This window comes from Camelus bactrianus, chromosome 11, assembly GCF_048773025.1.
Source record: "Camelus bactrianus isolate YW-2024 breed Bactrian camel chromosome 11, ASM4877302v1, whole genome shotgun sequence".
Taxonomy (NCBI): Eukaryota; Metazoa; Chordata; class Mammalia; order Artiodactyla; family Camelidae; genus Camelus; species Camelus bactrianus.
In genome coordinates this window covers 59,629,117-59,644,252 of record NC_133549.1, presented here as the reverse complement: position 1 = coordinate 59,644,252, position 15,136 = coordinate 59,629,117, and the positions used below count along the sequence as shown (strand labels likewise).

The window sequence follows — 15,136 nt, the reverse complement described above, 5'->3', positions numbered from 1 at the left end:
TTTTCTGGCTATAATATCAAATAGTAACTCATGCCATAACATCAAACTCATAGCATGCTTCCACACTTCAAAGTATTCATTGACTTAAAGGGAATAGAGCATAACACTCTAAACTAGGGGCACGATTAGGAAGGCAAGCTCTAAAAATACAATTTTAGTGAGATTAGGGACCTGTCTTTTTTATTCATTATTGTGTCCCCACAGGAGAACCTATTGACTGTTACATAGTTGAGGCTTAACAGAAATGTACTGAATAAGTGAATAAATGATCAGACTATCAGGGATCTTAAATATCATGTAGTACATTCACCATATATTTTTTCTTGAGACAAAATTCACATAACATAAAATTCACCACTTTAACAATGTTTAAGTGTACAAATTCAGTAGCTTTTTAGTACATTCACAATGTTGTACAATCAACACCACTATCTTGTCCCAGATCATTTTCATCACCACCAGCCCCCTCAAAATACCCTATACCCATTGAACAGTCACTTCCCATTCTACATCCCCCTCCCAGCCCCTGTCAATCATGAATCTGTATTCTGCCTCTATTAACCACCTTATTTTTAAATGAAGGGAAGTTCAGGTCTAGAGATATCCCAGGTTATATAGTCAGTAAACCTCAGAGCTGGGGTATCAATTCAAATTGGATTCCCTTTCTAGAGCATCACTGTGCACTGCTTCACATACAGATCACTTGAGCAGCTTCTACATTAAGAAGGGTCACTCACTTTTGCCCTATTTTTCAGGGATGTGTAAGACAATAATATTTATCCTGACTTTCTCCACTTAAGTGGATAACTGAAGGAAGGTGCTCCATTTTCCAAGATGTGTTCCAGGAGTAACTAACACATCATCCCAGGCACTCTTCTAGCTGCATTACAAACATCTAACTCATTTCATCCTCATTCCACCTATGAGACAGAGAATAATATTCCATTTTTCAGGTGAGGAAATAGTGGTACACAAATTTAAATGGCTTACCCATGATTACACAGCTATTAATATTCCAAGAATATTAATAGTTTTTAATTTTTTTAATGGGAGGGACTAGAAGTAACACAGATTCAGGAATATGGAAATCAACTGTTAATCAGTGTTCTACACCATAGGATTTCTCAGAGCTTGTAATGATTCAATTGCCTTTGATAGCTTAAGAATCTTCAACTGATTACGAATTTGCGAGAAGAGGATATAGGATGTCATATTTCTCAAACATACTTGAGCAAAGGAATCTTTAAAATCAACATATTGAATTATAATTTACATGCAGTAAGTAAACTCATTTTAACTGAACAATGAGTTCTGACAAATGGAGCCACCACACTGATCAAGGTAAGGCAACATTCTATCACCTCCTTCTAGGAGAATTTCCCCACCCGAGCCTCAAGCTATTAGTGATCTGTTTTCAATCACTACAGATCAGACTTATCTTTTCAAGAATTTCAGAGATGTAGTCATATGATATATACTCTTTGGGTCTGTCTGCCTTCACTCATCATAAAGCTTTTGAAATTCATACATGTTGCTGCACATGGTATCAGCAGTCTGTTCCTCTCATTGCACTGTGGGGAAGCACCACTATGTGTTTACCCACTCATCTGTTAGTGAATATTTTTGTTTTGATGGAGTATCTTCCACTTTGGAAACCACTGACATGGATCTCAGCTAATGTCAGATTCTTAGATACTTAGGGACTCTTTTGGAGAAGGCTAAACCAGAGACGTCACATTGGAAACAGCTCTCTTGGTCCCATGGCAGTTCTAACACGGAAGGGAAAAAAAAAAATAGCTGGGGAGCATCTTCACGTCCAACATTTTGTTGAGCATTTAATATACGTTACCTCATCAAATCACGGAAGGTTAGGAAGTCATTCTGAGGACCACAGTCAGAAAGTATTTTGGGGAAAAGGGGTATGTGTGTGTGCACTGTATTAAATACAAGACAGAAGTGAAAGAAATCTTAATATCTTTCTGGATGAATTGAGCAGGTTTTTGTGACAGAATGTTAATCTGGCTTCAGTCTGCAGACTGATGGCAAGTCCTTTGTTGAATGTAATTAATAAATATGAAGGATTAGATGTTGAGTCTGATATCTGTTGACCTTGTAATTCCACAGACCTTACAGGCAATAAAATGCCCCTGGATGTCTTGAAGAATCTGTGTCTTGTTTTTACAATTATCTTTGTAACTGGTCTCACTCGGTTACCATTCCAGAGGGCTCCTCTTTCCTATTACAGCACTAATAAATTAGGGGTTCCATAAGTGCCTTTGTTCAGATTCATTTTCTTCTTTCAGTTAATGAACAGCCATCTGCAGCTGCTCCTCGATCTTAATCCATCTGCATGGAGATGCCATTGTTATATACAGCATTCTATAAATACTGCTGTGTTGACAAGCTGACTGCAGATGGGGGGGGGAGATATTTTTATTATTATTATCCCTGATTAAGAGAGAGGCCAGATTGACAACACAAGGGCTCTGAGGTCCCTTCTCTTCTGTAAATTGTCTGTTCACATAATTATATTTCTAGCAACAATATTACGGTATGCATTACAATCATCATTGTGGTTGTTACTTGTTATTCGCTGACTACCACTTCTGCATTCTGCAGTGTGTAAGGCACAGCACGTAGGAAGACACAGTTCAGACTTGAAAGGCTTAAATATTCTTATTGTAAAAAGGAATCTTATCAGCCTAACAGAACTGAGCTGTTAAAGCAGGTATGGTGTCTTATGCCACATTTACATGCCGTGGACTATAGCAAAGGAGTTGTGCCGCACCTTCTATATGTCAGCCCTTTTCGTACATGATGAGATTGGTCTGAAGTTCCTAAGTAAAGCAATGCATTAGAAGAGAAACGTCTTCATTTAAATTCAGAATATGAATGCTTTTTTAATGAGACAGCTTGAGAGATGACAAGTTCACAATTAGTGAGAAGAACTTTCATTACCAATGACTTGGGCTCTTTCTGCCCAGCAAAGTGGAAGAGAAAGAAATAACCCAGTTGGTTTGGGAGAGAAAAAAAATCACTATTACATACTTAATATATGTTGGGTGCTGGGAACACAGTTGTGAACAAGACAGCAAGTTTTCTATCTGGGGGGGAGGTTGTGCTAGGTCTAATGGACCAAGATAGACACTGAACAAGTGATCACAAACATGATTATGCAGAAGTGCAAGGAGCTATGGAGCATGTAATGGAGGATCCATGGGGAGAAAGGCATTCAAGCAGGTGACCTATAATAGGTTGGATGGTGGTCCCCAAGAGCTATGTCTACCTTCATCCTCAGATCCTGTGAATGTTGCCTTATCTAGAAAATAGATTTTTTCAGATCTAATAAGAATCTTCAGGTAAGGAGATCATTCTGGATTATTGGTGGTCCCTAAATGCAATAAAAGTGTCCTTATAAGAAAAAGGCAGAGGGAGATTTGAGACAGACAAAAGAGAAGACACAAAAAAGAGGGAGACACAGTATGGCTGTGGAGGCAGAGATTGGAGTGATGTGGCCACAAGTCAAGGAATGCTGATGGCCACCAGAAGCTGAAAGCGGCAAAGAACAGACTCTCTGTCAGGAAATGAATTTGTGCCTTTGTGGGTTTAGAAGGATATTCTCCCCCTAATAGAGAATGCAGCTCTTTTGATCCTTGCTTGCAGTCTAGTGAGACCTTGAGGAGAGGATCTATTTGCCAGGAGTCCTGACCCACAGAAAATGTGAGATGATAAATGTATGCTATTTCACACTGCTAAGTTTGTGGTAATTTGTTACACTGCAATTAAAAAAAAAAAGCCAATATACCCATTGAAAGAGTATTGCAGTTTGGTAGAGTGTTCTAGCCAAAAGGAGCTGTGAGTATAAGAACCTAATGCAAGAAAAGGTTTGGCATGGTATTGGAATGGCTTGACATAACTGAGGTATGCTGACTGAGAAGGAGACTGTCATGAAGATGAAGAGGAAGACAGAGGCAGATCGTACAGTGCAATGGCAAGCATTTCAGGGTTTTAGAGCAGTAGAGTGATGTCAAACTTGAGATTTTACAAGATCATTGTATTAGTTTGCTATTGCTGCTATAACAAATTACTACAAATAGTGACTTAAAAGAGCACACATTTATTTCCTTATGGTTCTGTGGTTTATAAGTCTGCCATGGTTCACAGTAGGCTAAAATCAAGGTTACAACAGGGCTGCACAACTTTCTGGAGATTCTAGGGGAAATCTGTTTCCTTGCCTTTTCAAGCTTCAGAGGCCACTTGCATTCCTTGCCTAATGACCCTTGTCCTCCATCTGCAAAGCCAGGAATGGGACATGTTTCTGACCATTCTTCTGTAGTCACATTTCCCTCTGCTCCCAAGCAGCAAGGATTATCCAGTTTTAAAAACTCATATTAGATTGGTTCACCAAGATAATCCAACATAATCTCCCATCTTAAAAGCCCTTAACTTAATTACATCGGCAAAGTCCCTTTTGACAGATAAACTAACATATTCACAGATTCCAAGGATTAGGAGGTTGACTTTTGGGAAGGCCAGGATTCTGCTGGCAACAGCTACACTGACTGTCTGTGGAGAATGGAATGGAATAGAGAGAGGCAAAGTGATGGAGTGAGACAGAGTAGAAGGCTCTGCCAGTAGTCCAGGAGAGACATCATAGGAGTTCAAACGAGGGAGGTGGTAGTAGGGATGGAGAGATCTCATCAAATGTGTAAGACATTTGGGTTGTATCTGTACTTGATGTGGATACAGAAGCAGAAAGAAAGAGGAATCAAGAATGATTCTCAGGATTTTGGCTTCAGGATCTGTGTGGATGGTGGTGATATTTGCTGAGCTAGGAAATCCTGGAGACAGAGCTGGTTTGTGCTTCACACTTTCTGAACCAGATAACCTTCTACTCTTCGAGATTTCATCTCCTCTTTTCATCACCCTGCTGTCTGCCCCCAGGAAGTTGATCTTTATATCCTACATCAATAGGTGACTTTGCCCTCTCACTTCCAATTGGGTTCAATGAATGGGGCAGAGGAAAGAGATCAAAAGAGAGTGAGGACTGGATATTTATTTCACTAGGTCTTTTCCTACAGTGTTTTCTTGGGTTGGCTTTGTCCCATCATTTATCAGACATCCCTCTCCATATAGCTCTCTCATGCTGACTCTCTCTCTGGATTCTTGTAACCACTTCCTTCTCTTGCCCTACAGATTCAGAGTCTAATAGCTTCCTGCTGTTAGTAGGCCTATAATAATGCATCTACCCCTGCTGCCTGTACTAAACCATGTTCCCAACTTTGCAAGTAACTTCTTTAGTAAAATTTCTTCTGTTTCCTGTCAGAAGCCTGATTGACACATGTTCAGTTTTAGACGTATTGATGACTGTTAAGATATCCCAGTGAAAATTCAGATACATGAGTTTGGAGCTCAGAAGCCAAGTGTGACACTACTAAGCACAAAGATACTAACTGGAACTTTGGCGATTGATTAGATCATTTAGGAAGGAAGAATAGAGTCAAGAGAGAAGAAAGCTTAGGAGAGAAAACAGTGGAGTTTTAATATTTAAAGTCTGGTGGAAGAGCAAAGGAGACTGAGTAGCCTTAGCTAGTGAGATAAAAGAGGAACCAAAGTTAAAAATGTCATAAGAAAGGACCGAAGGGACTTGTATTAATCTGCTTGGCTGTCATAACAAAATGCCACAGACAAGGTGGCTTAACAGAAATTTGTTTTTCACAGTTTTGGAAACTGGGAAATCTAAGATCAAGGTGCCAGCATGGTCAGTTTCTGGTGAGAGCTCTTTCTGGCACGCAGACGGTTTCCTTCTCATAGTGTTCTCGTATGGTAGAAAGAAATAAAGAGCCCTCTGGTGTCTCTTCTTATGAAGGTACTAATCCCACTATGAGGGCCCCACCCTCATGACTTCATCTAAACCTAATTAGCTTACAAAGGCCCCATTTCCAAATTACATCACACTGGGGTTAGGGCTTCAATATATGAATTTGGGGGAATACAATTCAGCCCATAGCAGGATTTAAAAGTGGGAAAGTGGTCAATTCTATAAAATGATGCTGAGAAGTTCCAGGGGACACTGAAAAGTGACCATTGGATTGTACAAAGCAGATTATGCATTTGATAGTATGGATTTTAATAACTTAATTTTATATAGTAATTTACTAGGTGCTAATGGCACATAAAGTATAACTTAGTCCCTGAGCTCATGAAGTTTCCCACCCAGCTGCAGAGTCAAGTCATAAATATATATCAATTTAAATACAGCAGTAAAATAAAGAATTAGTACAGAGCCCTATGAAGGTCTGAAAGAAACAAAATAATTTCAACTCTCATTTATTGGGCTATATTTAGATGTCAGACACTGTGTTAAGAGCAATAGATATAGTATCCCATTCTAATCTTAGTAAAAATGCTACAAGATAGGTATTATTCCCATGATTATATTTTAGCAGGAAAGGAAATTGAGACATGGAGATAATCAATTATTTTCTATGGCCTATGGCTAGTCTAGGCTATTTGACACCAAAACCCAGGCTCTGAACATGCATTTTAGGGCACACATTCATTAAAACAATGTTTTTTACCTTTTTAAAAATAATAAACACATAGTGTATGGATTCTATATAACTCTGGGAGGATCTTTAAAGTGCTATTTGTATTAAAATAAAATTAAAGTAGATTTACAGGAAGTTGAAAAAGTACAGAAAGTTCCCAGGTACCTTCACCCAGTTTCCTCCAATGGGTACATTTTAACATAGCTTATATTACAAAATCAAATCCAGGAAGTTAACACTGGCACATATGTCTGGAAATTCTATGTCATTTTATCACATCTGTAGAGTCACATAACCATCATGACACTCAAGACACAGAAATATTCCATCACCCATCACCACGAGGGTTTCCCTCATGCTAACCCTTTGGAGTAACATCCGCTCCCCACCATTCTCCTCCCATCCCTAACCCCTAGCAACCACTAATCTGTTATATATCTTTGTAGATAACATATAGTTTTGTTATTTTGAAAGTGTTAAGCAGAATCATGGCATGAGGGACCTTTGGGGACTGGTTTTTCTCAGTGGGCACGATGTCTCTAGACTCATCACAGCTGTTGCCTATATCAACAGTCCACTCTTTTTCATTGCCTACTAATATTTTATGTTTGGATGCACCACAGTTTATTTAACTGTCACCTATTGAAGGTCATTTTGGTTGCTTCCAAATTGGAGCTACTACAAACAAAGCAGCTATCAACAATCATGTACAGATTTTTGTGTGGACACAAGTTTTTATTTCTCTAACACAAATGCCCAGAAGAGCGATGGCTGGCTTGTATGCTAAATATGTTTAGTTTTTTTAGAAATTGCTGAACTACTTCCCAAAATGGCAGTACAATCTTACATTCCTATCAACAATGCATGAGAAATCCATTTCCCTACCATATTCAGTAACGTTTGGTATTCTCACTACTTTTTATCTCAGCTGTTCTAATAGATATATAATGATAGCTCACTATGGGCTTGATTTTCATTTCCCTAATAGCTAGTGATATTAAACATCTTTTCATGTGCTTCATTGCCATGCTATCTGTATATCTTTTTTGATGAAATGTCTTTTCATATCTTTTGCCCATTTTCTAATTGGATTTAATTTTTTTTTTTTTTTTTTTTTTTTTTTTACTGTTGAGTTTTGAGAGTTCTTTACATAGTCTGGATACAAATTCTTTGTCAGGCATGTGACTTACAAATATTTTCTCCCAGTCTGTAGCTTGTCTTTTCATTCTCCTAACAGGGACCTTAATAGAGATCAAGTTTTTAACTAATTGTATACATATGCAGATATATATGTGCAATTAATTTTAAATAATAATAATTAAAATAATATGTACATATATTGTGTGTGTGTGTGTGTATATATATATATATATATAATGTGTATGTCTAACTTTGAATCTATAAAACTGCAAAGACATCAACTTGGAAGTCCTTCTCAATGACACCATCATCTGCATCAGAAATTCTGCTAGTGTTTACAAGTCGTGTCTTGGCAATAGCATACAAAACAGCAAATGTCACGGCTTACTCTATATCAGGCACTTTAGAATAATATGCATCCAAAACACAGAGAAGCATGTGGGCAAGCTGCTACTAATCCATGGAAATTGTACATTAAGATGGCTTATACTTTATAAGATTTTCGAAACACTTTTCTTCAGGATGGTAACTGTTTCATAAGCAGTATGAGAGAGATTTTCAGAATCTGAGATTAAGAAAATTGGAAGGTGGCATTCAGGAAGATAGAAGTTATACAATACAATTTAACACAATGTCTTTAGGTATCAAAGTTTGTAGGAAATAGCTATGTTATATTTCATAGCCGATTAGTCTAAACACATACCTTAGAAAGAAAAATCTAAACTTTCAAAGACTTGATTCTGTAATGGGCATTTGAGAAATATCCTTTGAAAGGGTAACTCAGTGGGGTGACTAGGTTTACTGAAGTAGTAAAGTGAAAATGGAGACAATCGTCTAGCTTTTTAAATTGTCTAGATTTTATTTATTTTTGTTGGTTGAATTAAATCTCTTTAAAAGTGTTAACATAAAACAAGAGGGTGGGTATTTTTCCTCCTAAGTATTAAATTCAGTGTTATTAATTCTAGGTTTTAACCAATAGATAAACTGTATGTTGTAACTATATATGGTATTGTTCTAATTACTGTGTGGCTAGAGATACAGGTAATTTAAGCCTATAAATGTCTAATCTCTGTTAGCTGAGGGAAAACAGTTTTCACTGGCATTTTCATAGATATAATCACAAAGACTAATTCCAGGAATAACAAAATACTCTAAATTGTAAAATAAGTTTGTCTCTACAATATAACTTCAATATTTTATTTGAAATATCTTCTTCATATGCATCTAGAAGACAAGTCCAAATTTCTAATTTAATAATATGTCCTAAAGTATTCAGAACTTTCTTGCCAGGACTTTTTTTTTTTTTTTTTTTTACAAGATGACTGAACTATAAAAAAAGAGGCAATTTTGAAATTAATGGATTTGTAGCATGTAAAATATTTCACAAAGTGTCTCTGCTTTTTTTCTGCCTCTCTATGAGCTGCCAGCTTTGGATAAAGAAACTTTTATGGTGGTGACCAACTTGCAGAATCATCCAAGACCACCCTTTCCCTGAGGAAGAGGTCGGCATTTAGATAAGGTGTTGGTGGATTGACCTTAACACCACGGGCTGTCCAGCTGGGACTCAGTGTTCATTCCGTCCTTCCCATTAAGTTTCTAACAGATTCTTGAGGAAATAAGGGAGAAGGGCAAACTGGCTTGAAAATCAGAACATATTACAGAGGGCAAGAAGCACAGGAACAAAAATGTATTCCAGAGAACTCTTTCTGAAATCAGCAAACCAAAGTGTCATGGAAAGGGCAGACTTAATAATGACAAAACAATACCCTCTCTGATCAGTGATGCACTTACTCACTTTGATGAGTGCCACTGAACTCCAGAAATATATTTTATAAATTAAATATGTATAATAAAACATCAACCTAATGTATCCCAAGAATGGCTGTTGAATTTCCTTCCTTCTTCCTCTCTCTCTCTTTTATGGTAAAAAGAGTAAGGCTAATGGCAGTTTGCCATGGTTATGTGATATCCTGGCACGAAAACACCTCATTTTATATCACAAACATATGGTCTAGTAACGGTTTTGTATTATATTCCTTTAGTGTTTTATTCCCATTTTTAGGAGACCTCTTCTAGACAAGAGCAATATGTTTTCTTGTCCACCTATCACATCAACTGTTAACACATGTCTCTACTTTTAGAGCTTATAATGGTTAAAAAGTTAAAACTTAACCTTATGTTCTGTGTGACCTCAAGTTTGCTTGTGCAGGAAAGCTGATCGCTAGTGCTCCTTTGTGTTGAAGTTACTGTTTCTCTGTTTTCCTTCCAATTAAAGAATGCTCTCCCTGTTTTCAATGGTTACTGTTCCTCAAGTTACAACTGGCTAAATTTAAATGTGTTCAAAATGTGGCAACCACGACAGTGAGATGACTCTAAATTAAAGGTTGCACAAGCCAGATCTGGCCCACAGATGTGTTGTGTTTGGCTTACAGAGTGTTTACACATTTTTTTTTTTTAATTAGTTGCCAACATTTAAAAGTTGGGAGATTTTAAACAGCAATCTTGACCTCCAGGTTCTCTGAAATCTCACCGTCAGCCATGGCCGACGTTCTGAAATATAAACAAGGAGACACTGGATAACACCTGCCTCTCCTAGGGGTATCCCTTTCTGGTTCACCTCACTCCCACCCAACAGGCTTTCTCTTCTTTAGATTCAATCTGTCAACATGTAAGATTGAGACTCTTTTCCCAAGTATGTTGTAGGGGAACTTTGGAATGAATCCGTTGGTATGCAGCTTCGAGAAATAAATAGCCATGAAAGACAAGCAGCTAGCCTCAATTATATGAAGGATTTTCCTGGGGGTGGGGGGTAGTCATTAGATTAATACAGTACTTTATCTCAGTAGCCAGAAAAGAATCTAGAGGAAGGCAAATGCTGCCTAAACCTGGCAATGACATCTTGAATGACCATAAGCCAACCAGAGATAGAAGGCCCGCCCTGGGCAAAGACTCCCGTTACTGGACGTGTGCAAGCAGGTGTGGGTGAGGCAGGGCAGCCAAGGGAAACACTGCTTATTGAGTTGACCAGTGATCTCCACAGCTCCCTGCAGCTCTATGAATCTGCAGAACTGGCTTTTTAAAACCATCCTCTTTGGAGCTATGAAGTGAGCTCCATGCTGGGTGGAAAACAAGTTTGCATTTGAAGAAATTATTACACGGACACAGAGGTCTCTGACTTACATTTGGATAAGGCTTAGTGAATGCCAACACTATCCTTCTGAATCACAGGCAATGCCTCGGTTCAGCGTTGCTCTCTAATCATAAAGGCATTTGATTTCTTTCCTAATAACACATGGCAATCAGTTTTGGTTTTTTCTGGGGGAAAACATTGATTATTCTAAAAATAGTAACATCAGCACAACTGTCAGGAAGAAGGAAAAAAAGCACAATGGTTTTGAAAATCACTTGAAGTTTTTCTTTGCTGAAGGGATTTAAGAAAGAATGTATAATACCCCTAAAGTCTTTACAAACTACTGAAAAAAATTACATAATTGCTCTGCAAAAAAACAGTTATTGGGAAAGCGTAAGATTGGTATGGGCATCAATAGATTTCAATCTTCATTAAATTTTACCTTTTTATACAGATCAGGGATTGGCAAACCAACAGCCTATAGTCCAAATCCATTCTACGTCTGTCGTTGTAAATAAAATTTTATTAGAATAAGCCACACCCATTTGCTCGCATATTGTCTGTGGCTGCTTGTGTGCTGCAGTGACAGTTGTGTAGTTCTAACACAGACAGTCTAACCCACAAAGCCCAAAGTATTTACTATTTGGCCTTTAACAGAAAAAGTCTGCTGACCCCCTGACATAGACAAGCAAACTTACACTGTATCACTGTTTCTTGCCAATATTAAAAAAAAAGCCAAGTAAGATCTTGATGTTGCTATAAAAGAAAATATCATATTCTCTTGCCCTGGTAAACAAAAGACAGTTTTTCCTTCAACTTCTGACTGCTGTCTCTGTTTACACCTTGCTCCCGCTGAGACACAAAACTCAACATCTTTTTTGGGTTCTCGCAAAAAATTCACTCAAGCATAAGTATCAATAAGCAATGTAGACTTTCACTCAAGTGTCTGCCAGGTGGGGGCAGGTGGAAGAGAGGCATTCACTGCCCCCCAATAGGAAACAATTTAAAAATCCCTTTTAAAACTTTCTCTGGAGTTCCTCCTGATTGAAATTTATTTAAAACTTGGTTCATGAAAGCTTCTCACCAGTTTTGATTATCCCCACAATAAATGAAAGGGAACAAAATCAGAAAGAAGGCTATTTTCTCACCAGAATTGCCTTCATTTTCATTTTCCATTTCTTCTGGAGAAGAGTAGAGGACCACAGCATTGCAGTGAGCAGTCTGTGATCTCTGGTTAAAATGTGGAGCTCACTGATTTAGAGGGCTGATCCAGTTCACCAACGTGGTATCTCCTAGCTCCCTTAATAATATATTTTACACACATTCTAGAGAAGCACCAATATCACTTATGCCGCTGAGATTTACAACTCTTAACTGTTATCCTAGGAATTACATTTTGGGTGATAAAAGGAAAATATGTTATTGCTAAATTATAATTTGTATATACACTATAGTGAGTGGCTTTTGCTTACAATTTCAATGAACTAAGGACTTCTGCTTACTGGCAGTATGTAAAAGTAGATATTGTGAAAAACCTTCCTGCTCCAACCCTCGGAAATAGTGGATAAGATACAAACATCTCTTTAAATGCAAAGCTGAGCTCAGCAGTAAAGGCAATACACAAGGGCCAAGAGAGAGCAGAGCCCCATGAGTTTACCTCTCTTATCTTCCTTTTACGCAGCATACAGCTTCCTGGATCTCTCCCAGGGAATGTCAACTTCTCTGTATTATGCAGAGCCCTTCAGCTCTGACCTAGTCCTTACCATCGTTAATTCCATACAAATTTTTCCTCAGAAAGAAATGTTAGCTCTCTAAGAGCCCACCTTCTTCAGGAGGTAGTTTTGTGACTTTTTTCAGACCGACATCTTGCCATCTCTCCCTCCTCCTCCTAAGCTGTGGTTTCAAAGTATTTCTCCACACAAAGGCAGTGCTCACCCCAAGGAGAAACCAGTTACATGGAATTCTCTCATTTAACTACCCAAGCTGCAAAAGGGACGGTGAGAATAGGCAGAGGGCAGTGTTTTGTGAGGCCAGGCAGATGCTACACGGTGCCTCTCTCCCACGAATAGAGGGGGGACCCAGAGAAGCAGCAAGCTGAGGGCAGGGCTGGGCAACACACACCCCATGGTTCAGAGCCCTCCGTGCATCAGTTCCAAGACCTTTTCTCTACCGCTTCCAGATACTCATGAAAAACTACCAATGATGACGACTTTGTAGGCTGATGCCTACCAATGAGCAGTGCAAAGCAGGAAACAGTATGAATGGAGAATTAGGGACTGTGAAAAGGAAGTTCTGAGGACCTATCGTTAACACAGAACACTGTTGGTGTCAAGACGGGCTTTTCTGGAATGCAAGTGAGACATGAAATACCTTGGGAATCTGGGAGAATCAAGGGCTGTGTTAAAATATTTAGAGTTTCTGATACTGAGCTTACTTCATTCTGACGCATCCTTCAAATCTTAGCTCATATATCACATCTTTAAGGGTTTCCTGACAACCCCTGCCTCTGTCAGACTCTCCTGGTTTTCACTCTCATAAGCCCTGAACTGGTTTCCTTAGTGTCACCTGTGACAATTACAATTGCATAATCAATTAATTGTGCAGTTCATATTTAATACACATCTCCTCTTGAAATGCAAGTTCCACAAAGGGGGATACCTTGTCTGTCTTACGCACTACTCTTTTTCCAGTGTCAGGCACGGAGTTGGGTTTGTTAAACGAAAGAGCTATAAAGTTATTGCAATAATACGGTTACAGTGATTATATTATGTATGTTTACAATGCACCTTTGATCAGTTTTTTGAAACTTTGAAAAACTGCCATCCAATAAGAAACACATTATACATAATACACATACACATACAAAGTTAAACAAAAAAGTTGCTGTAAGCAATACTGTCATCATGTACAAGTCACTCTCAACTTTTCTAATCTCTTCTCTTTCACATTTCAAAAGTGCTAGTCATGACCCTTTAAATTGATTTCATGACCTACTTATGAATCGTAACCTACAGTTTGAAAAACCCTGCCCTAGGGCACTTCATAATCATAAGATGCAAATGAATATTAAATGTGTTTAAACTCTGCCTTCGTTCGTCTCTGTCTGTTTCACAGGATTTAGACAAAATACTCTTTGTAAATGCAGCAAAATACTTGTCAAGGACTCCAAAACTCCTTAAATGAACATTTAGTTGGCAGTGCCCCCACTGTGGGTACTTATAGGCAGAGGGCGCTGTGAGGAAGACAGCCCAGCACGCCCAAGTCCACTGTGTCCTAAGGTGATAATTTACTTGCAGGAAGTGTAATTTACCTGACATTCTGACTGTACATTTATAATTAGATTTGGATTTCTTGCCCAGTTTTACTGCATCAGACTAACATATGCTGCGCTACAGATGGAAGTCCCAGGTTATTTAGCATCAGGGACCCTGGAGTCTTGTGATTCCAAATTAAACTTGGGTGTGCATATAAACCATGCAAATTAGGCTGTGGCCACATGCTCAGTACTGCTGAAAAGAAATCAGGCAACAAGTCTAGAAACAAAATGCATCAAAGGGTGCCTACCCTTGCTGGAAAAGTTTTTGTTAGAGGTTTTGAAAGTAAACACTCAATTCAAATTGGCATGACTAGATACATGTGTTTCCTTGGCCACCAAAATAGGCAGGAAGGCTAGGCACGCTTTGCAACGCTCATGCATGTCAGGAGAATGGGAGTAAGCTTAGTAAAGTGACCAGAATTTTTATGAACTCAGCATCTGGAAAATGTTTTCACATGTAGTCTTCGATGGGTGATGCTGTATCAGGGGGAGAAAGGCTCCATGTTCTCCCTCTTGTCTGGGAGACACAAAGGTCACCTAAGACCTCTCTGCCCAGAAGTTGTCCCAAGCCTGGGCTGATCTGAAAGAGCTCATGCTTTCCTAGCGCGAGGCTGGCTACGGGGAGATCAGTGTGGACCTAGCACACCCAGCACAGGGCGTCTCTCCTCCACGGCACTCGGTCTAGCTTCGCTCTCCTCTTCCCGGGGGCGTCATGCCTTAAAATCTGTGAGAGGAAACATTGCATTGAAGAGTAAATCTTGTAAGTAAACTCTGTCTAACAAAGTACAGAAATAAGTACAGCTCAATAAATTTTATGAAGTGAGTGTACCTGTTTAACTGGCACTCACAGCAAGAAACAAAAGGTTTCTAGTTATACCAGTGCCTCCTTCTAATCAGTATCTGGTTAACTACTATCCCTCCATCTACTACGATAGATAACGTTTTCTCATTTTTTAATTTCATGTAAGTGGACTCCTATAGAACATACTTCTTTAAATT

At 38.6% G+C, this 15,136-nt stretch overlaps 1 long non-coding RNA gene across 6 annotated transcripts in view; it reads right to left on the bottom strand.

Annotated features, from left to right (window-relative positions):
* LOC123617697 (uncharacterized) overlaps positions 1-15,136 on the bottom strand; it is a 549,026-nt gene that overhangs the window by 214,306 nt on the left and 319,584 nt on the right. The gene's annotated exons all lie outside the window — the stretch shown is intronic.